The 22,807-nt window shown below is 42.5% G+C and overlaps 1 protein-coding gene across 1 annotated transcript in view; it reads right to left on the bottom strand.

Annotated features, from left to right (window-relative positions):
- The window catches only part of LOC137571158 (fucolectin-like), a 74,347-nt gene that overhangs the window by 40,862 nt on the left and 10,678 nt on the right, over positions 1 to 22,807 (bottom strand). The gene's annotated exons all lie outside the window — the stretch shown is intronic.

The following is a 22,807-nucleotide window of genomic DNA, read 5'->3' on the forward strand; positions in this document are numbered from 1 at the left end:
CCCAAAAAATGCAGCCAGATTGGCCACAGATGTGCCCACAAAATGCAATCAGATTGGCCGCAGTTTTGCCCACAAAATGCAATCAGATTGGTCACAGATGTGCCCACAAAATGCAGTCAGATTGGCCGCAGATGTGCCCACAAAATGCAGTCAGATTGGCCGCAGATGTGCCCACAAAATGCAATCAGATTGGCACCAGATGTGCCCACAAAATGCAGTCAGATTGGCCGCAAATGTGCCCACAAAATGCAGTCAGATTGGCCGCAAATGTGCCAACAAAATGCAGTAATATTGGCCGCAGATGTGCCCACAAAATGCAGTCAGATTGGCTACAGATGTGCCCACAAAATGCAATCAAATTGGCCACAGATGTGCCTACAAAATACAATCAAATTGGCCACAGATGTGCCCACAAAATGCAGTAATATTGGCCGCAGATGTGCCCACAAAATGCAGTCAGATTGGCCACAGATGTGCCCACAAAATGCAATCAAATTGGCCGCAGATGTGCCCACAAAATGCAATCAAATTGGCCACAGATGTGCCCACAAAATGCAGTAAGATTGGCCGCAGATGTGCCCATAAAAAGCAGTAAGATTGGCCGCAGATGTGCCCACAAAATGCAGTCAGATTGGCCACAGATGTGCCCACAAAATGCAATCAAATTGGCCGCAGATGTGCCCACAAAATGCAATCAAATTGGCTGCAGATGTGCCCACAAAATGCAATCAAATTGGCCACAGATGCGCCCACAAAATGCAGTAAGATTGGCCGCAGATGTGCCCACAAAATGCAGTCAGATTGGCCACAGATGTGCCCACAAAATGCAATCAAATTGGCTGCAGATGTGCCCACAAAATGCAATCAAATTGGCTGCAGATGTGCCCACAAAATGCAATCAAATTGGCCACAGATGCACCCACAAAATGCAGTAAGATTGGCCGCAGATGTGCCCACAAAATGCAGTCAGATTGGCCACAGATGTGCCCACAAAATGCAATCAAATTGGCTGCAGATGTGCCCACAAAATGCAATCAAATTGACCATAGATGCGCCCACAAAATGCAGTAAGATTGGCCGCAGATGTGCCCATAAAAAGCAGTAAGATTGGCCACAGATGTGCCCACAAATAGCAATCAGATTGGCCATAGATGTGCCCACAAAATGCAGTAAGATTGGCCGCAGATGTGCCCACAAAATACACGCAGATTGGCTAAAATAGTTACACCTCCCCGTCCCCTTGTTGTCCCTCGTGCTGCCGCCTGTAACTCACCTCAGATCGGCGGCGGTGGGCAGGAGATCGGAGCCAGTCAGACCGGCACATAGCAGCCGCGCGGTGAATTTGAATGGAAGAAGTGACATCATCGGTCATGTTCAGCACTTAAAGTCCCCCGTGCGGCTGCCATGCGCCGGTGTGGCTGGTTCCTATATTTTGCCTGCCGCCGATCTGAGGTGCGTTAGAGGCGGCAGCACATGGGACAACGAGGGGGGAGGCTGTAAATATATATAGTCCGCAGCATGGGGGAAAGGATTTTTTGTTAAAAAAAAATTTGCCCTGCCACAGCATGGAGAAGGCAGAAGGGGGGCCGCAGCAGGAGGCCTAGTGGGCCGGATGCGGCCCACAGGCCACCAGTTGGACAGCACTGCCTTAGCTGAAGGCAATCCAGTCAGTGGTACAAAATGCGCCATTTTACTAAAACGATCAATGATTACCCAAATTACCTTTTTCCCACCCCAGGGGGGCAGATCGACTATAACATCCATGGATAAATGAGTCCATGGTTTAGTTGGTATGGGTAAAGGTCTCAGATGACCTCGCAGGGGCATACCGAGAAACCTTGTTTCTGGGACAAATGGTACAAGCAGCCACAAAAGCCTTACAATCCTTGTTTAGGGAAGGCCACCACACTTGACGAGACAAGAGTTCCAAAGTCTTAATCTCACCTGGATGACGCGCTAATTTTGGCTCATGAAAATATTGAAGTATCTGGAGGCGTAGGGGCACGTAATCAACATTGAGAGGTTTCTCTGAAGGACTGTCTTGTTGAAAAGGTTGTAACAATGCACTCAAATCAGGAACTTCCTTAATGTCTAATGCTGCCAAGACACAATGTGCAGGAAGAATGGTTTCAGAAGTTATAGAGGGAGAAGTTTCAACCTCAAAACTTCGTGATAAAGCATCAGCTTTTATATTTTTGGGCCCAGGTTTATATGTAATGGTAAAATTGAACCGGGAAAAGAACATGGCCCAGCGGGCCTGTCTTGGATTGAGTCTTTTAGCTCCCTCAATATATTGTAAGTTCTTGTGGTTGGTATATACAGTAACCAGATGAAGTGCTCACTCTAGCCAATGTCTCCATTCTTCAAAGGCCATTCTTACCGCTAATAACTCCCTGTTGCCTATATCATAATAACGTCCCGCAGACAAATTTTTTTTGGAAAAGAACGCACAAGGGTGCAATCGTTCAGGCCGACCTGAATATTGTGATAGCACTGCTCCCACTCCAACTTCAGAGGCGTCAACCTCAATGAAGAATGGTAAGTCTGTGTTGGGATGTGTAAGAATGGGAGCTGAACAAAATGCAGATTTCAGGTTGGAAAATGCTTTATAAGCCTGAGGTGACCAATGGACAGGATCTGCATTCTTTTTAGTTAAGTCGGTAATGGGGGCAACCACGGTGGAGAAATTATTTATGAACTTGCGGCAGTAATTAGCAAATCCTAAAAATCTCTGAATAGCCTTGAGACCTTTAGGTTGCGGTCAGTCCAAAACTGAGGAGAGTTTCTTCTGGTCCATAGATAACCCAGTATCTGAAATTATATACACTAGGAAAGGTACCTGGGTAACTTCCAACAGACATTTTTCCAATTTTGAAAACAAAGAGTTCTTCCTCAGTATTTGCAAAACAAATCTTACATGCTGACTGTGTTCTGACAGATTACTTGAATAAATTGAAAAGTCATCTAATTAAATCACGACAAATTTCCCTAAGACATCTCTGAACAGGTCATTTTCAAAATCTTGGAAGACTGCAGATGCATTGCAGAGACCGAAGGGCATCACAAGATATTTATAATGCCCGTCTTGAGTGTTAAATGCTGTCTTCCACTCATCACCCTGATGTATCCTGATTAAATTATATGCCCCCCTCAGATCCAGCTTAGAAAAAATTCTAGCACCTGACACCTGCGAGAAAAGATCATCAAAGTGGTAGAGGGTATTGATTTTTCACGATGAATTTGTTTAACCCCCTATAATCGATACGGGTATATAACCCCCCGTCTTTTTTCTCCACAAAGAAAAACCCAGATTTGGCTGGAGAAGTGGAAAGTCGTATGAACTCTTTCTCCAGATTCTCTTGTATGTATTCTTTCATAGAAATGTTCTCGGGACCAGTCAGGTTGTAAAGATGACCTCGTGGAGGCATAGTACTGGGCAGTAGGTCAATTGGACAGTCATATGGTCTGTGAGGAGGTAATTTGTCTGCAGACTGGGAAGAGAAAGCGTCACAGAAATTTTGATATGGGGGTGGAATACCTAGATCAGCTGCAGTCACAGAATCAATAAAATTTCCAGCTGCCCCAGAATCAATGAATGCCTGAAAATGGAACGTTTTTTTGTTTACATAAAGGGTAGCTGGAAGCAATACTTTCTTTATTTTGAGGGAAGAGACTGCTCGCCTAAATGAAGTTCCCCAACTTCACCTAGGCGCTGGAGTTTTACAGAACAGGACTGCGCGAAATGACCTTTGCCCCCACAGTACATACACAACCCTTCCTGTTTTCTTCTATTTCTCTCTGCTGTCGAGAGTTTTGAAAAACCCAGCTGCATTGGCTCTTCGCCGGATGTGAGAAATGAACCGGTAGTTTTACAAGCGCTAGCAGTCATTACATATGCCTTTCCCTGACGACGGTGCCTGATCCGTCTATCTGTACGAATGGCTAGTGAAATGGCCTCTTCTAGGGTTCTTGGTTCTGGATGACTGATTAAGGCGTCATTAACAACATCAGATAATTTAAATAAAAACTGGTCTAGGAGTGCTGCCCCACCCCACTTAACAGACACTGACCACTTTCTGAACTCAGCAGCGTATTCTTTAGCAGAGTGACGCCCCTGCCGTAGATCTCTTAATTTACGTGCTGCTGTAGCAGAAATGTCTGGATCAGCGTAGATGGCACCCATTTTATTAAACACAATTTCCACAGAGGTGAGAGCAACATGATCGGAATCAAGACCATACGCCCATGTTTGCGAGTCACCCTGCAGCAAGGTTTTAATAAGATTGATCCTTTGAGCATCAGTACCTGAAGATCTTGGCCTAACTTCAAAATAAGACATGCAACGGTTTCTGAAATTACTAAAATCTGACCGTAGCCCTGAGAACTTCTCTGGTAACAGCATTTTCAGCTCAAAGATAGGTGAAATGAGAGCCGATGAAGGAGCCTGCCGAACATTAGCGGGTATATTGATCTGAGCAACCGCATTAGATAGCTGTGTAATCTGAGTTTGCTGATTATTCAATTGCTCAGTGAGATGATTAGCCGCGCCAATAAGAGTCTGAATCTGTTCCTGCATGACCTCCATGATATCAGTTTGGGGCCTTGATAATGTCACGCTGGTGTGTGACAAGATAACATACAGATATATAAATGTAAGTACAAAGGTGTAACCTGGTTCAGTCAGAACTTGTGCACAAGTTAGATTACCAGGGTGCAGAGTCACCAGGCAATCTCGTAGTCAATAAACAGAGAGAGTCGTAATGTAATCAGATGTCAGTCGTATTGTGAGGATCAGACAAAACATAATCAGATGGCTAGAGGTGCAGAATCGTCAGGCTGGAGCGGAGTCAAATGGCAGTAGTGGTGTAAACGGTTCCAAACCGCCAACTGAAGGAGAATTCCACAAACACCAATGCAGGTTGTAAAATTCAAAAAGTTTATTCAAAAAAAATAAAGATACAGATTCTACTCCATATAACCAATGAGAAGTACACACAACACAATCTAATATCTCAGTCTTCTTAATATCTTCTGGTCTTCTTCCTATAGGACACTTTCGGAAGCTAGAAAGGAAAACAACTAGTTAACAATAACACAAAACCTTTCCACCCGGTAAGTATTTGCTAAGCGTATCCACCCTCCCTAATGAGAAATAGACCCTATTTGGGTTCCCAAAAACCCTGAGTACCAAAATAATTTCGGTTTAATGCTTCCCTGACAAAACCATTATTATAGTACTTTAACCTCTAAGTTTGCTGATCAGCAAAATCTTTCATAACTCAATAGTAAATAGAGTACTCTTGTTTTTTTTGTTCTCAGTCTGATCAATTATTCTGGCTATTTTTCTTATTCAATAGTTCAGCCGTTTCTTAGGAAAAGCCAGAATAATAAATGTATAAGTTAGATGGTTAGAAGTTAATAAATTGGTTGGTTAATAAGTTAATAATAAAAGAAATAAAATTGGTTAGTGAATTACTAAATTCTTAGTAAATTAATAAGGTTACTAGAATTAAATAATAAGAAGAAAATAACTCCGTCACTTGTTCCTATGAGCAAAACTACTCAATATGCTTGTCCAAAAAACAGCAGAAAAATAAAAACACAACAGTTTCTTTATAAATCTCAGCTTCTGCCGCTCCTGTATGTAATCTCTTCTGTTCTTTTGCAGGACCAGTCTATTGCCAGAGAAACAGTCTATTAACAGGTACTTCTTCTAAATCTTTCAACACTACTGGTAAATGGACATATTAATCATTTCTCCTTTCTTTTACAGGAATCCAGTCGGACCACTCTTCCCATAGGTAAGTATTTCTTCCAATATAACTTTGCACTATCTTGTGCACCACACATAAAATAACCAAAACAAAATGTCTTCTTGCATTTATTACTTTGGTAAAGTCAGTAAGCTATAAGAGGTTAAGATAGGCCTCTAGCGGACAGGACAGTAGCTCATTTCCTTAAGCAGATTCACTTTCCTCTCAATCTCACTATCTCTTAGTCTCAGGCCTAGTATATGGGTAATATGCAGTTTCTGTCTTCCATAACACAACTGTTTTCCCATTACAGCAACCATTCAGGCCACTTATAAAAATCAAAATAAAATACAAGTGAGATTATATTCATCACATTAGGGAGGATAATTCTCAATTCTCAGCCTCCTAACACTACACTTCAGAAGTGGGGGATATTACCAGAGCCAAATTTACTGTAATTAAAAATGTTCAAAAATCTTTCTTGTGACTTGCTGATTTATCAACACATTGATCATATTTCATACGTGTCATCTTGAACGATTTCTTTTCCAGCACTTCAGTGTCAAGAATCACTGGCTATCATCTTTCCTCTGTCTGAAATCTCTCTCCTGGCTTTCCCACTCCTTGTCAGCTTTACAGGACTGATGGCTGGCTTATCTTATGGAGGATTGAAGAATCATCATGGCTCAGTAATTTTCTCCCAAAATGTCAGCTATCGCATCGTCTGGCCTGCTGCATCTTTCCCCTTCTCCTGTCTGCTCCAACTGCCAACTCAACTCCTCAGAAAGCTGTTATATCTTCCCTAAAGGCTCCCCTGCTGGTGTGTCTGGTTGCTTAGCAACCTTCCCTCAGCCATCAGCTCTGCCTACCCACACATTACACATTACAACTAAGGGAAAAATGCCCTTACTTAACAAACCTGTGTCAGCAGCGCCTCTATTTAAAGCTGCTGACCAGGTAATAAAATAAAAATAAATAGATCCCCCCTCTTTCTACCTGCTACAATTCCCCCCTTCTTTAAATATTGTAGTCCTCTACAATTATACACTAAAATCATACATCAATACCAAAGGAATTCCTCTTGCATATACCTATCATGTAACTTTCCTTGGTTAGTTCGAGTAGATTTTCTAATACATTCTAAATTTCCCACCCCCACCTCATTGAGGTCTATGGAATTCTCCCCAGTCAAAGCAACGTTTACCTCTTCTTGTTCAAAATTTGGGATTCTCTCAGGAGAATCATAAGCAGTATCAGAACAGGAGGCGAAGCCACAGTCAACAGGCCCACCCTCTGGGGTGGAACACTCAGCACTCTTTGGGGGAATCCACCATGCTTCTAACATTTCCTCTGCTCGAGGTTCCTCAACTGTACATGAAGAAGTCTTATCATTTTCTGGCAATTCCGCGGTACATCCCTCCTGGGAATTATACAACTTCAACAAGGAACGATGAATTCGTTTAATTTTTCTAGTTCCATCTTTCTGTTGGATCTCAAATACCGGAATATCTGGAAATAATTGTCTTGTAACAATTCAGGGCTCTGGTTGCCACAACGATAATAACTTGCCTCTTTGATGAGCTCCCTTGCGTCGCAGTAAAACTTCATCCCCCATTTTAATCTGAGGGTACTTATCTAACTTCTTTTTGTGTTCCTTTTGTTGCCGTTTTAACACTAGTTCTTGCACTTCCAACATTCTTCTCCTGTGATGAGTGACCCAATTTTCCAGGGTATAGTCACGGTGTTCTCCCACAAGACCAAACCTGAGATCAATAGGACCCGCATAGAGTTGAGCTGAAATTTTCGTAATTTCGCATTACTATAATTACGCATGCGAAATTTGCGATTACGATGCGAAATTAGCGTAGCGAAATTGCCATTAAAATCGTAATTGAAAATACCGTAAGCGTAATTTTCAACGCGAAATTTCGCGTTTCGTTCATGCCGTAATTTCGCATTAAACGCTACCGTAATTTCGCGTTAAACCGTAACGCTCCGTATAATATAAAAAAGCCGCCGACTTTAAGGGTTAATAGCAAAGCCCCCTTAAATGCTAAGAGCCTCAAATTTGGAGAATATATTAAGGAGATCAGGAGGAATAAGAGGAAATTTTTTTTTTTTCAAAAAGACCTTATAGTTTTTGAGAAAATCGATGTTAAAGTTTCAAAGTAAAAATGTATACATTTAAAAACCCTCCGACTTTAACGGTTAATAGCAAAGCCTGCTTAAAGTTTAGGAACACCAAATTCCTAGGGTATATTAAGGGGATCAGTGGGAATAAGAGGAACATTTTTTTTTCAAAAACACCTTATAGTTTTTGAGAAAATCGATTTTTAAGTTTCAAGGGCAAAAATGTCTTTTAAATGCGGAAAATGTCAGTTTTTTTGCACAGGTAACAATAGTGTATTATTTTCATAGATTCCCCCAAGTGGGAAGAGTTTTACTTACTTCGTTCTGAGTGTGGGAAATATAAAAAAAAAACGACGTGGGGTCCCCCCTCCCAGACCTCTTTAACCCCTTGTCCCCTATGCAGGCTGGGATAGCCAGAATGCGGAGCACCGGCCGCGTGGGGCTCCGCACCCTGACTATACCAGCCCGCATGGTCCATGGATTGGGGGGTCTCGGAAGGGGAGGGGCAGCCAAGCTTTCCCCTCCCCCTCCGAGCCCTTGTCCAATCCAAGGACAAGGGGCTCTTCTCCACCTCCGATGGGCGGTGGAGGTGGAGGCCGCGATTTCCTGGGTGGGGGGTTCATGGTGGAATCTGGGAGTCCCCTTTAAAAAGGGGTCCCCCAGATGCCCACCCCCCTCCCAGGAGAAATGAGTATAGAGGTACTTGTAGTACCCCTTACCCATTTCCTTTAAGAGTTAAAAGTAAATAAACACACAAACACATAGAAAAAGTATTTTAATTGAACAAAAAACATAACCACGAAAAAAGTCCTTTAATATTCTTAATTAACCATTAATACTTACCTGTCCCTTTAAATAAATGATCCCACGCAATATCCTCGGAAATGTTCTATCAGTTACAATGTAACAAAGTTATTACAATATAACAACGTTGTTACATTGTAACTACGCCGCACCCGACGTCACTCGCCGCCGCCGCCGCGTCTGCGCTGCAGGACCCGACAGAGCTCTGAGCTATAGCTCAGAGCTCTCGAAAGCATCTTTGTATTTAGGCTCCAAGGAGCCCCATTGGTCCTTAGCAGACCAATGGGGTTCCTTCTGATTTGAAGGAACCCCATTGGTCTGCTAAGGACCAATGGGGCTCCTTGGAGCCCAAATACAAAGATGCTTCTCAGAGCTCTGAGCTATATAGCTCAGAGATCTGTCGGGTCCGTGCAGGACGCTAAGTCCCCGCCGGCTCCGCTGCCCTCCCCGCCTCTCCCACATGTCACCCACATGTCACCCACATGTGGGTGACATGTGGGTGACAGATGTGGGCGGGGTGGACAGCGGGAGCTGCGGGGACTTAGCGTCCTGCACGGACGCGTATGCGGCGGCTGAGCGGCGAGTGGCGTAGGGTGCGGCGTAGTTACAATGTAACAAAGTTGTTACATTGTAATAACTTTGTTACATTGTAACTGATAGAACATTTCCGAGGATATTGCGAGGGATCATTTATTTAAAGGGACAGGTAAGTATTAATGGTTAATTAAGAATATTAAAGGACTTTTTTCGTGGTTATGTTTTTTGTTCAATTAAAATACTTTTTCTAAGTGTCTGTGTGTTTATTTACTTTAACTCTTAAAGGAAATGGGTATGGGGTACAAGTACCTCTATACTCATTTCTCCTGGGAGGGGGGGTGGGCATCTGGGGGACCCCTTTTTAAAGGGGACTCCCAGATTCCACCATGAACCTCCCCCCCAGGAAATCGCGGCCTCCACCTCCACCGCCCATCGGAGGTGGAGAAGAGCCCCTTGTCCTTGGATTGGACAAGGGCTCGGAGGGGGAGGGGAAAGCTTGGCTGCCCCTCCCCTTCCGAGACCCCCCAATCCATGGACCATGCGGGCTGGTATAGTCAGGGTGCGGAGCCCCACGCGGCCGGTGCTCCGCATTCTGGCTATCCCAGCCTGCATGGGGGACAAGGGGTTAAAGAGGTCTGGGAGGGGGGACCCCACGTCGTTTTTTTTTTTATATTTCCCACACTCAGAACGAAGTAAGTAAAACTCTTCCCACTTGGGGGAATCTATGAAAATAATACACTATTGTTACCTGTGCAAAAAAAACTGACATTTTCCGCATTTAAAAGACATTTTCGCCCTTGAAACTTAAAAATCGATTTTCTCAAAAACTATAAGGTCTTTTTGAAAAAAATTTTTTTCCTCTTATTCCCACTGATCCCCTTAATATACCCTGGGAATTTGGTGTTCCTAAACTTTAAGCAGACTTTGCTATTAACCGTTAAAGTCGGCGGGTTTTTAAATGTTTACATTTTTCCTTTGAAACTTTAACATCGATTTTCTCAAAAACTATAAGGTCTTTTTGAAAAAAAAATTTTTCCTCTTATTCCTCCTGATCTCCTTAATATATTCTCCAAATTTGAGGCTCTTAGCATTTAAGGGGGCTTTGCTATTAACCCTTAAAGTCGGCGGCTTTTTTATATTATACGGAGCGTTACGGTTTAACGCGAAATTACGGTAGCGTTTAATGCGAAATTACGGCATGATACGACTGTAATGCGAAAATTACGCGAAAATTACGCTTACGCGAAATTTCGCGAAATCCTTCTTCATTACGATTATGTACTTACGGCCATAATCGTAATTACACTAATTACGCGAAATTTCGCAAAATCGTAATTAGGTCATTACGCTCATCTCTAGACCCGCATCATCTCGTCCAAACATCATTTGATACGGGGTAAATCCAGTACCTTCATGGATAGTATGGTTGTATATCCAAATCAACTCCTGCAAATACAGAGACCATCTCCTTTTCTTTTCTTCCTCTAATGATCTTAAAAGCCGGATCAAGGTTCTATTAAACCGCTCACAGGCTCCATTTCCTTGAGGGTGATAAGGAGATGAATGCGTTCGACTTACTCCATATAAGTTACACAAACTTTTCAATAAATGGCTTTCAAAACAGGGACCCTGGTCAGAATGGATTCTTTCTGGGCAGCCATACTTTTGGATAACTTCCTGCCACACACATTTAGCTGCTACTTCCGCGGTCTGTTTTCGAGTTGGTACAGCTATGGCAAATTTGGTAAAATGATCCACCATGACCAGAATATGATTCAATTCGTCTGTTGAAGTATCTACAGTTAGGAAATCCATGGTTAGTACTTCTAGGGGCGCGGAGGTGTTCCACTTCAATGGAGACACTTTAACTTCAGCTCCTTTATTAATGGCACACTGAGGACACCGTTGGCACACTTGTTCTATAAACCATCGAGCATTGTTACAATAGAATCTAGTCTGAAATAATTGTAACGTCTTCTCTGTTCCCCAATGACCTAGTTGATGGTGAAATTCAGGCAAGATTTTGACAGCTAAAGACTGAGATAACATCACCTGTCTAGTAGTTTGTAATTGGTGCTTTAATTTCACTTTCCGATATAATATATTCTGGTGTATGCTTAAACGAGTCCATTGTCGCAACAACTTTACCAGTTCCAGATCCAGGGTTTTCTGGACTTTTGGAGGAGGTTTCTTGCCAGCTTGCACCCACTTCTTAAGGAGACTCAAAATGGGATCTTTTTCTTGAAATTTGACCCAGTCATATTCTTCTTTCTGAATCTGAGCTTGTTGAAAGATCTCCACTGGGGTTTTTGCTTCTCTTCCTATTGGAGTAAATTCCACCTCCTCTAGTTCCGAATCCACATCTGTAACTGGAATTTCATAAGGATATCTGGACAGAGCGTCTGCACACACATTCACCTTTCCTGGTTGATATTTGATCAAAAAATCAAACTTAGCTAATCTGGCTACCCATCTCTGTTCAAGAGCTCCTAATTTTGCGGTTTGTAGATAAGCAACTGGGTTGTTATCAGTATATACCGTAAATTTTGCCCCATTTAAATACTCAGCAAACTTTTCTGTAACAGCCCATACTACTGCTAACAATTCCAACTTGAAAGAACTATAGTTTTCCATTTTTCTTTCAGTGTCCCTTAAGCTCCTACTGGCGAAAGCTATGACTCGCTCTTTTCCATTTTGAATCTGTGCAAGTATAGCTCCTAAACCTCTCATACTTGCATCAGTATAAACTCTGAAAGGTTCACTGAAATCTGCAAAAGCCAATATAGGAGGTGTAGTAATTTGTTTTTTTAGCCACTCGAATGCCTTTTCTTGCTCTGGGCCCCAAGAAACTGCTTCTTTCCCGGACTTGGCTTTAGCCCCTTTTAAAAGTAAATGTAATGGGCCAGCATGTTGTGCAAATTTCGGGATAAATTTCCGATAATAACTAGCCATGCCTAAGAAGGATCGTACCTCGGTGACATTCTTGGGCGGTTTCCAGTTCCGAATGACCTCCACTTTATCTGGACTAGGTTGAACTCCCTCTTTCGTAATCTGATGTCCCAAAAAAGAATTTTTTTGTCTAAACAAATGACACTTTTGTGGCTTAAGTTTGAATCCGAATTGTTGTAAACGTTGAAATACTGACTGTAAATGTTGTATGTGCTGAGAAAAAGAAGAAGAAAAAACAATAATATCATCCAAATAAATTAATAAATGGTCATAATTAAAATCTCCCAGACATGCCTCCATTGCTCGTTGGAACGTAGCAGAAGCATTCGTTAATCCAAACGGCATGCGATTGAACTGAAATAGGCCCATAGGGGTGATGAAAGCAGTTTTCTCCTTATCTCTCGGGTCCATGGCTATCTGCCAATATCCACTATGTAAGTCAAGAGTGGAAAAATATTGGGCCTTTCCTAATGTCATTAAAGAATCGTCAATTCGGGGAAGAGGGTAAGCATCCCGAACAGTTACAGCATTCAATTTTCTATAATCCACACAGAAACGTAAGGTTCCATCCTTTTTCTTAACTAGGACAATTGGGGCTGCCCATAGGCGCTTGCTTTCCTCCACTACCCCTGTCTGAATCATCTCATGGAGCATGGTTTTGACTTCTTGATAGAGGAGAGGAGATAGATGTCGATAACGCTCTCGAATAGGCATATGATTCTCAGTATTTATCCGGTGTGAGATCTGATCAGCACATCCCAAGTCCATTTCTCCCTGAGAAAACACTTCAAGGTTGGTCTTAATGAGATCCATAATTTCAGCTTTCTGACTATACGTAAAAGATTCCCCATCAAGAGCCATAGCCTGAATAATTCTCTCTACCACTGCGCGTTCCTGGTCCTGAGTACATGCAGAATCTTGGGTGGACTCAAAGAAACAATTCTCTTTGTTTCCAGCAGATACCACTTCAATGGGATAAACTCTAGCTATTAACGTCCCAGCCGGTACTATTACGTCTTCATTATTACAATTCATTATCCTTACTGGAAGGGTTCCTTTTTTTATAACCGCCATTGTTCGAGCAATTAAGACTCCGGTCCTATTAATCTCAGGTTCAATCATAACTGTGACTCCAGTAGTGGGCTGATGCGTTCCCACTGATAACTGAAATATTCTTTCGGCTTGGGCAGGGACTCTTATGACTCGGCTATAAGGGGATCGTATGAGTCCCAATTCTCCGTGACAACCGTCAACATGTTGTTGAGCTTTTCCCATCTTTATTAACTGTTGATACACCATCCGATCTGGTTGTGATTTTGGAAGAACTCCCAATCGGTCTCGATTGTAATAATTAAAGAGTTGCAAATTTAAATCTTTAAGAATATTCATGCCCAAAATTACTGGTTCAGCTGATACTTTCTTATTCTTAACTATCAAAATTCCCCGTTTGGGTAACTGAACTCCTTCAATCTGTAATGTCATCCACGTTATTCCTTTGACCGGTACAGGTAAATGATTAGCAGCAGTCAATGATACCCAAGAGTCTTGAATTCCAGTTGTTTTTTCTGGGTAAGTTTTAATAAAGAAATCCTCTTCCATTGTAGTCACTTGAGAACCTGTATCAATTAAACAGTTAACAAGGCGATTATCCAATAAAACACGAATTTTTGGACATTGACCTACTATTTGATGGTTTATTTCCTCTTCGGGGGTCATTCCATTTCTTCCCACCGTGTGACCCTCCACCGTAGGATATTTCAGTTTAAATATGGTCGTCGCTCCAACCGCCTATGGTCAGTACAGTTTCTAGCCATGTGTCCTTCTCTCCCACAATTCCAACAAACAAATAGAAGCTTCTTCTCATAATTGTTCCTAGATGATGGAACATCATTAGATGAGGATGGCCTCTCTTTCTGCAATTTCTGTATCTCCTCAGTCAACTGTTGAACGGCCCCAGTCAATATCTCAAATTCCCCCTTCCTAAATTCTTTTGGCTCTTGAATTGGTATAGTAGGTACCTGCACACTTCTTTGGAATGACGTAGTCTGCATGGCTTCTTCCTCTTGCTGGTATTTTACAGCTAAACTTTGCAATTTATAAAATCCAATTTTCCGTTCCCGTTCCAATTTTTCCTTAAGATGTTGTCGAGTGGTTCCACTCCTCAAACCCAACAAAAACTGGTGTACCAACCAAGCCTCGGCATCCATATGACAAATCTCATCTTCTTCCATTTCTTTCTGAATCAGGGCATTCATCAGCTCTTTGAGGGCATTTGCGAATTGAGGAATAGTCTCTTCTCGTTTTTGTATACGATCAATAAATCTCTTACGCAGTATATGTAGATCAGCTGGATCTCCATATATTTCTTCCAATATTTCAATAATTGTCTCTATTGGAGCAGGTTCAGGGAGTTCAGAGGTGACTATAGTCTTGCGTGCATCCCCCTCCAATGCTAGGATGGCTATTTCTCGTTGAATTTCCACAGGGACTTTATAAGCCTTAACAGCACTCTGGATTCGTTCAATCCAATCTCTTAGCGACATATTATGGCCATTAAATTTAGGTAAATAGGTGGCCAGAAGCCCAACAGGTGTCATCTGATAAGCAGAGGGTGTTAAGTGGGATTTTTCCCCCGCAGCGGCACTGGTTCCTGGAGTGGGGACTTGGCCCTCTGACTGTAACTCGGCCTCCATCCTGCCGACTACGCCAAAATTATGTAAACGGTTCCAAACCGCCAACTGAAGGAGAATTCCACAAACACCAATGTAGGTTGTAAAATTCAAAAAGTTTATTCAAAAAAAATAAAAATACAGATTCTACTCCATATAACCAATGAGAATTACACACAACACAATCTAATATCTCAGTCTTCTTAATATCTTCTGGTCTTCTTCCTATAGGACACTTTCGGAAGCTAGAAAGGAAAACAACTAGTTAACAATAACACAAAACCTTTCCACCCGGTAAGTATTTGCTAAGCGTATCCACCCTCCCTAATGAGAAATAGACCCTATTTGGGTTCCCAAAAACCCTGAGTACCAAAATAATTTCGGTTTAATGCTTCCCTGACAAAACCATTATATAGTACTTTAACCTCTAAGTTTGCTGATCAGCAAAATCTTTCATAACTCAATAGTAAATAGAGTACTCTTGTTTTTTTTGTTCTCAGTCTGATCAATTATTCTGGCTATTTTTCTTATTCAATAGTTCAGCCATTTCTTAGGAAAAGCCAGAATAATAAATGTATAAGTTAGATGGTTAGAAGTTAATAAATTGGTTGGTTAATAAGTTAATAATAAAAGAAATAAAATTGGTTAGTGAATTACTAAATTCTTAGTAAATTAATAAGGTTACTAGAATTAAATAATAAGAAGAAAATAACTCCGTCACTTGTTCCTATGAGCAAAACTACTCAATATGCTTGTCCAAAAAACAGCAGAAAAATAAAAACACAACAGTTTCTTTATAAATCTCAGCTTCTGCCGCTCCTGTATGTAATCTCTTCTGTTCTTTTGCAGGACCAGTCTATTGCCAGAGAAACAGTCTATTAACAGGTACTTCTTCTAAATCTTTCAACACTACTGGTAAATGGACATATTAATCATTTCTCCTTTCTTTTACAGGAATCCAGTCGGACCACTCTTCCCATAGGTAAGTATTTCTTCCAATATAACTTCGCACTATCTTGTGCACCACACATAAAATAACCAAAACAAAATGGCTTCTTGCATTTATTACTTTGGTAAAGTCAGTAAGCTATAAGAGGTTAAGATAGGCCTCTAGCGGACAGGACAGTAGCTCATTTCCTTAAGCAGATTCACTTTTCTCTCAATCTCACTATCTCTAAGTCTCAGGCCTAGTATATGGGTAATATGCAGTTTCTGCCTTCCATAACACAACTGTTTTCCCATTACAGCAACCATTCAGGCCACTTATAAAAATCAAAATAAAATACAAGTGAGATTATATTCATCACAGTAGGGAGGATAATTCTGAATTCTCAGCCTCCTAACACTACACTTCAGAAGTGGGGGATATTACCAGAGCCAAATTTACTGTAATTACAAATGTTCAAAAATCTTTCTTGTGACTTGCTGATTTATCAACACATTGATCATATTTCATACGTGTCATCTTGAACGATTTCTTTTCCAGCACTTCAGTGTCAAGAATCACTGGCTATCATCTTTCCTCTGTCTGAAATCTCTCTCCTGGCTTTCCCACTCCTTGTCAGCTTTACAGGACTGATGGCTGGCTTATCTTATGGAGGATTGAAGAATCATCATGGCTCAGTAATTTTCTCCCAAAATGTCAGCTATCGCATCGTCTGTTCTGCTGCATCTTTCCCCTTCTCCTGTCTGCTCCAACTGCCAACTCAACTCCTCAGAAAGCTGTTATATCTTCCCTAACGGCTCCCCTGCTTGTGTGTCTGGTTGCTTAGCAACCTTCCCTCAGCCATCAGCTCTGCCTACCCACACATTACACATTACAACTAAGGGAAAAATGCCCTTACTTAACAAACCTGTGTCAGCAGCGCCTCTATTTAAAGCTGCTGACCAGGTAATAAAATAAAAATAAATAGATCCCCCCTCTTTCTACCTGCTACAGTGGCTGCCAGCTGAGTGTTAAGTGGGGTGCCAGAATCAAAGCAGAAGGAGGAAGATATGTCACGGTTCCGTGCGGAAGCTGAGGAAGATGAGGTGTTCTGTGTTAAATAGTTAACTACGTCCTGACAATCTTGGGAGTTGATGGCTCATGCCTTCTGAACCCTGTACTTTGGTCGAGGGCTGCACGAAATCACGTCAGCACGACCTCGAACAGACCTGCCAGGTGGCCTGCCTCTGCCTGTTGTTTTGTCCATATTGGGGGGGGGGGAGGGGATGAAGTGAAGGTATGCACTGACTTGACTAATACAATGTGAAGCCATACAGATGCAGTGAAAGGTATACACTGACTGCTGGTATAATAAAATGTGTAGTCACACAGATGCAGTGAAAGGTACTGACTGCTGGTATAATACAATGTGCAGTCACACAGATGCAGTGAATGGTATGCACTGACTGCTGGTATAATACAATGTGCAGTCACACAGATGCAGTGAAAAGGTATGCACTGACTGGTATATAAAACAGTGTGCAGTCACACAGATGCAGTGAATGGTATGCAGTGACTGGCAGTATAATACAATGTGCAGTCACACAGATGCAGTGAAAAGGTATGCACTGATGGGTATATAAAATAGTGTGCAGCAACACAGATGCAGTGAAAGGTATGCAGTGACTGGTGGTATAATACAATGTGCAGTCACACAGATGCAGTGAAAAGGTATTCACTGAATGTGCTGGGCCTAGCACAGTATAGCAATTAGCAAGGGCCAGCTGGGACAGACAGGGCTGTATATGCAGTGTCAGTGGCACACACACACACACACACACACACACACACACACACACACACACACACACACACACACACACACACACACACACACACACAAAGAAAATTAGCTCTCAAAAGAGCTTTTTTTGTGGTGCTTTTCAGCAACAAATATCAGCAAGGAGCAAGCTAATAAGATCTAACTAACGCTTTCCCTACCTCTGCAGCAACCGCTCCCTTCTCTCACTAAAGCAGGCAAAGCAGGCAGCAGACAAAGTGAGAAAATGACCGACGCTGCTGCCTTTTATAGGGAAGGGGGGGGGGCACGGGGGTCCAGGAGTGAATGCAGCCTGATTGGCTGCCATGTGTCTGCTGACTGTGATGTAGAGGGTCAAAGTTTAGCCCACTGATGTAGTATAGGGGGCAGGTCGAACTCGCTATATGTTCGTGTTTCGACACAAACCCCCATTGTACAAGTTCGTCGGCGAACCGTTTGGGCCATCTCTACCCAAAAAATTTTCTGACTCCAGCTCCTCGACCACAACTCCTTAGTCTAATTTTTACAAAACCTATGGATTTGGTTTAAAAATCATCCGACTCCGACTCATCACTTTATAGAAACCACCAACTCCAACACCAGGTACCCAAAATTGATTCGACTCCGACTCCACAGCCCTGGTAGTAACCTGCACATTAGTTAATGCAGGCCATTGGCAGGTCCATTTTTATACACAGTATTTCCACAGAATGCTTATTTTTAGTAGGACGGCTACCACCTCATAATGGCAGTCCCATAGACTGTAATGTTAATTTGCAGCTATGGGGCGCTGGGTGTTTGGCATGTGGCAGTCACAGAACTATAAGCAGCAGCTATTCAGCAAGTGGTGCATCAGATTGAATGCGCTTGATATGATGATTGGTAAGTGTAGAGGTTAGTTCTAGGTATAACGATAGGAAGATCAGTGTTAGATATAGCAGCAGGAAGAAAAGTTTTAGTAATAGCATCAGAAGGTTAGTTTTGGGTGTAACAGCAGGAATGTTAGTGTTAGGTGTAGTGGCAGGAAGGTTAGTGTTAGGTGTAACAGCAGAAAGGTTTGTGTTAGGTGTAACAGCAGGAAGGATAATGTTAAGTGTAGTGGCAGGAAGGTTAGTGTTAGGTGTAACAGCAGGAAGGTTAGTGTTAGGTGTAGTGGCAGGAAGGTTAGTGTTAAGTGTAACAGCAGGAAGGTTAGTGTTAGGTGTAGCAGCAGGAAGGTTTGTGTTAGGTGTAACAGCGGGAAGGTTACTGTTAGGTGTAATAGCGGGAAGGTTAGTGTTAGGTGTAGCAGCAGGAAGGTTTGTGTTAGGTGTAACAGCGGGAAGGTTACTGTTAGGTGTAATAGCGGGAAGGTTAGTGTTAGGTGTAACAGCAGGAAGGTTAATGTTAGGTGTAACAGCAGGAATGTTAGTGTTAGGTGTAGTGGCAGGAAGGTTAGAGTTAGGTGTAACGGCAGGAAGGTTAGTGTTAGGCGTATCAGTAGGAAGTTAGTGTTAGGTGTATTGACAGGAAGGTTAGTGCTAGGCGTAATAGCAGGAAGGTTATTGTTAGGTGTAGCAGCAGGAAGGTTAGTGTTAGGTGTAGCAGCAGGAAGGTTAGTGTTAGGTGTAATAGCAGGAAGGTTAGTGTTAGTTTTCAAAGCAGGGAGGTTAATGTTAGTTGTAGCAGCAGGAAGGTTAGAGTTAGGTGTAGCAGCAGGAAGGTTAGTGTTAGGTGTAATAGCAGGAAGGTTAGTGTTAGGTGTAGCAGCAGGGAGGTTAGTGTTAGTTGTAGCAGCAGGAAGGTTAGAGTTAGGTGTAGCAGCAGGAAGGTTAGTGTTAGGTGTAATAGCAGGAAGGTTAGTGTTAGGTGTAATAGCAGGAAGGTTAGTGTTAGGTGTAGCAGCAGGAAAGTTACTGTTAGTTGTAGCAGCAGGAAGGTTAGTGTTAGGTGTAGCAGCAGGAAGGTTAGTGTTAGGTGTAATAGCAGGAAGGTTAGTGTTAGGTGTAACAGCAGGAAAGTTAGTGTTGGGGGTAGTGGCAGGAAGGTTAATGTTAAGTGTAGCAGCAGGAAGGTTAGTGTTAGGTGGCAGTCCCACTGCCTGTGTCCCCAGGGAAATCAAGGCACCATCTCTTCCATGTCCCCTGGGAAGCCAGGTTGGCAGTCCCCTACTTGGCAATGTGGGCCAGCCTCCAGAGGTGCTCATCACGACCTCATGATCAAAATTATTTTTTTGTGATCAGGAGGTCTTAATCAGCATTAGTGATCAGCACTTGATCATGAATGCCGATCACTAATGCACTCGTTACCTGACTCATGATCATGAGTTACTTATTTGCCAGATATGTTAAGAAGAACAGTGGGAACAAGAGGAATTTTTTTTTTTCAAAAAGACCTTACAGTTTTTGAGAAAACCGATTTTAATGTTTCAAAGGAAAAAAGTATACATTTAAATGCAGTAAATGACAGTTAATGTATTTACCGCATTTATGGTGCCCATACACGACACAATAAAAACGTTCGATTTTCCCGTTTATTTGATCTAAATGATTGAATCGAATGAAAGTTGAAAATATTTTTTTTTTATCAAGAAATTCGAACGATTATCCCGTTTTTTCGAGAAAAATCTGATCGGACATGCTGGAAAATTTTTTATATTCGATCTAACGGAATCATCAAACTAAATTATTTAATAAAAAAAAATAAAAAAATTGTACCACCTTTGCATGTATACTATTTTCCCTTCAAATGTTAAAATCGATTTTCTTAAAAACTATAAGGTCTTTTCGAAAAAAAATTTCCCTCTTGTTCCCACTGTTTTTCTTAACCTATCTGGCAAATTTGGTGTTTCTAGCATGTAAGGGAGCTTAGCTATTAACCGTTACAGTAGACGGGTTTTTAATCATGAATACCGACTCGTGATCCGTGATTACATGCATTTACAGTATTTGACTCAAAACCGCACTCGAGTCGGATATCCCTTTCTACTCGTGATCAAGATCATAAGTCAATTCGTAAGTGGGCGGAGTCGAATTTCTGACCACTCAAATTCGTGATTGGGGGTATTCGAGCACCACTGTCAGCCTCCCTCCTCCTGGTCCCCACAGCAGATGGCATCAGCTCCATCACGCCTACCCCTTGCACTGCACTGTTCCATCAATGGTCTGCAGGAACGCACCATTCGACAAGGAAAGCAGCCTTCAGCTCACCTCACCAGCAGGCTGCTTACAGGGGGCTTTTGGTCAGGCCAACCAGCCTAGGACACTAACCAGCCAGATACCACTTCAACCCAAGGGGACTTTTTTCTTTCCCTGTCTCTTTTATTTTCCTTTCCCCAAGGACAGACTGCAGACCATCTAATTCATTTATCGCAAAAGAAGCATTTGAGTGCAATAGACTGTCCTTCTTTTGGGTCCATCTTTTTTGTATCTTCCTTCATGTGCCGAACCTTGTATAATATACTGTATCTACCTATATAATCTACTGTATCTGTATGCTTAATACACCATGGTGTTTACTGTACCACCACCGACCCGGTAGTGGCAAAACCAGATCTGGGTACAACCCCCATTGTACTTGGTGAAATAAACCTGATTCTAATCTCTTCCAGTAAACAAACTTGTTCGCTCTCTGGCTGCATTCCCCTCTGCTGCTTTGTCTGAACTTTGCTGTAGAGGGGTGGGGGCCGAGGAGGAGTCCCGCCCTGTGCTGTGTTACTCTGTTCCAAGCCGGAACTATAAACTAATTGTTGGCTGGGAACAGAGTCATATTAATGCGCAGGGAAGCTGAAATTGAAAGAATAGTCCCTTTTACCTGCTGGCCTGTCTGCAATAAGCTTTGGATGGTGTGTTTACTTATGGAAATTACCAACCCAGGGGCCATATTTAAGAAACAAATAAAATAAAACAAAACAAAAAGAACACAGGCAGCAAGGACTGGTGGGCCTACTCGTGGCTATGGGCCCCATAGAAGTCGCTATGGTTGCTATGGTGATCACTATGCCAGGTTCACAGCTTAAGAAGGGTGGTGACCGTGAACGTCTGCTTCTAAAGAGATAAGCATTTTGGATCTACACCCTAATACTGTTAAGGTAGCCATACATCAGGCAACTGGGGACGGGAATTGGTCGCTTTATCGATCATGCATGCTACAAGATGTTGGGCCAAAGTTGGTTGGGTGCGCGGTGGTAGGCGGACGATTTTGGAATGAGCGACGAAACGATGAAAACCCCCTACCGCTGTTGCCACAATTTATAAATGTGACCCCCCTCCCCCCATGTGCATTTATACATTAACTGTCCGGTGTCAGTCTCCACACGATGTCCATCCATCTCGCCGGGTTCCACATACACTCATACACGCTAGCGGCGTGTAGGCGGCTGTTAGAACCTGGCAAGATGGAAGGTCACTCCGTGGCGGCTGCTACAGGACAGGTAATGTATAAATGCACACACTGGGGGGGGGGGGTCACATTTATACATTGAGGGGCAGCAGCGGGGTGGACGTGGCGGGCACAGCCGATTCCCTGAAGATTTCACGCTGAAATCGGACAGGAATTGGCCTGTAGTATATGGGCAGCTTCGACAAGAGACAAATCAGATTTGATTAGAGATAAATTTGTCTCTGTAAAATCTGCCCATAATCCTCAGGTCTATGGCTACCTTGACCCCTTTGGTCTCAATAGCCATAATGGATTGTCTTGTTTTCTGCCTTCTAAGTATTGATTGTTTTTTAATGCCACAATTGTATGCTTTGTGCATAGTTTGCAAATTTTGCATTACATGGTTTTTAACTATCTTAAGGCTCTTTACTAACTTTCTCTGTTTTTGTCCTCACAGGGTGTCACATGTGGTGCTCTTTATTTTTTCATACTTTCTGGCAGTAAAGTAAGTAGTATCTCCTCACGCATTTTCCTTTTTTTTTTGGTGTCTGCCATATGCCAAGTTGCGTATTAGGGTTGGATGCCACAGTGCCACCTTACTTGTTGCCCCAGCCACACAAGCCGCAGCCATACACTTTGTGCTGGATGTGCTACTAGGTTGTGCAAGGGAGTGCATAGCTCCTTGCAGGCCCAACATGTCATCTGTACTGTGGCGATGGTCACCACAGCACATGATGCTTCAGTTGGAGCCTATGACAGACCCAATGGTTTCCTAGCAATGCTACCCTAGTGCACAGTCCGCCTATGGCAGCAAGCATGACATACATGACCCTGGGGAGTGTGCTGTTGCCCAGTAATGCCT

Source organism: Hyperolius riggenbachi, chromosome 4, assembly GCF_040937935.1.
Source record: "Hyperolius riggenbachi isolate aHypRig1 chromosome 4, aHypRig1.pri, whole genome shotgun sequence".
Lineage (NCBI taxonomy): Eukaryota > Metazoa > Chordata > Amphibia > Anura > Hyperoliidae > Hyperolius > Hyperolius riggenbachi.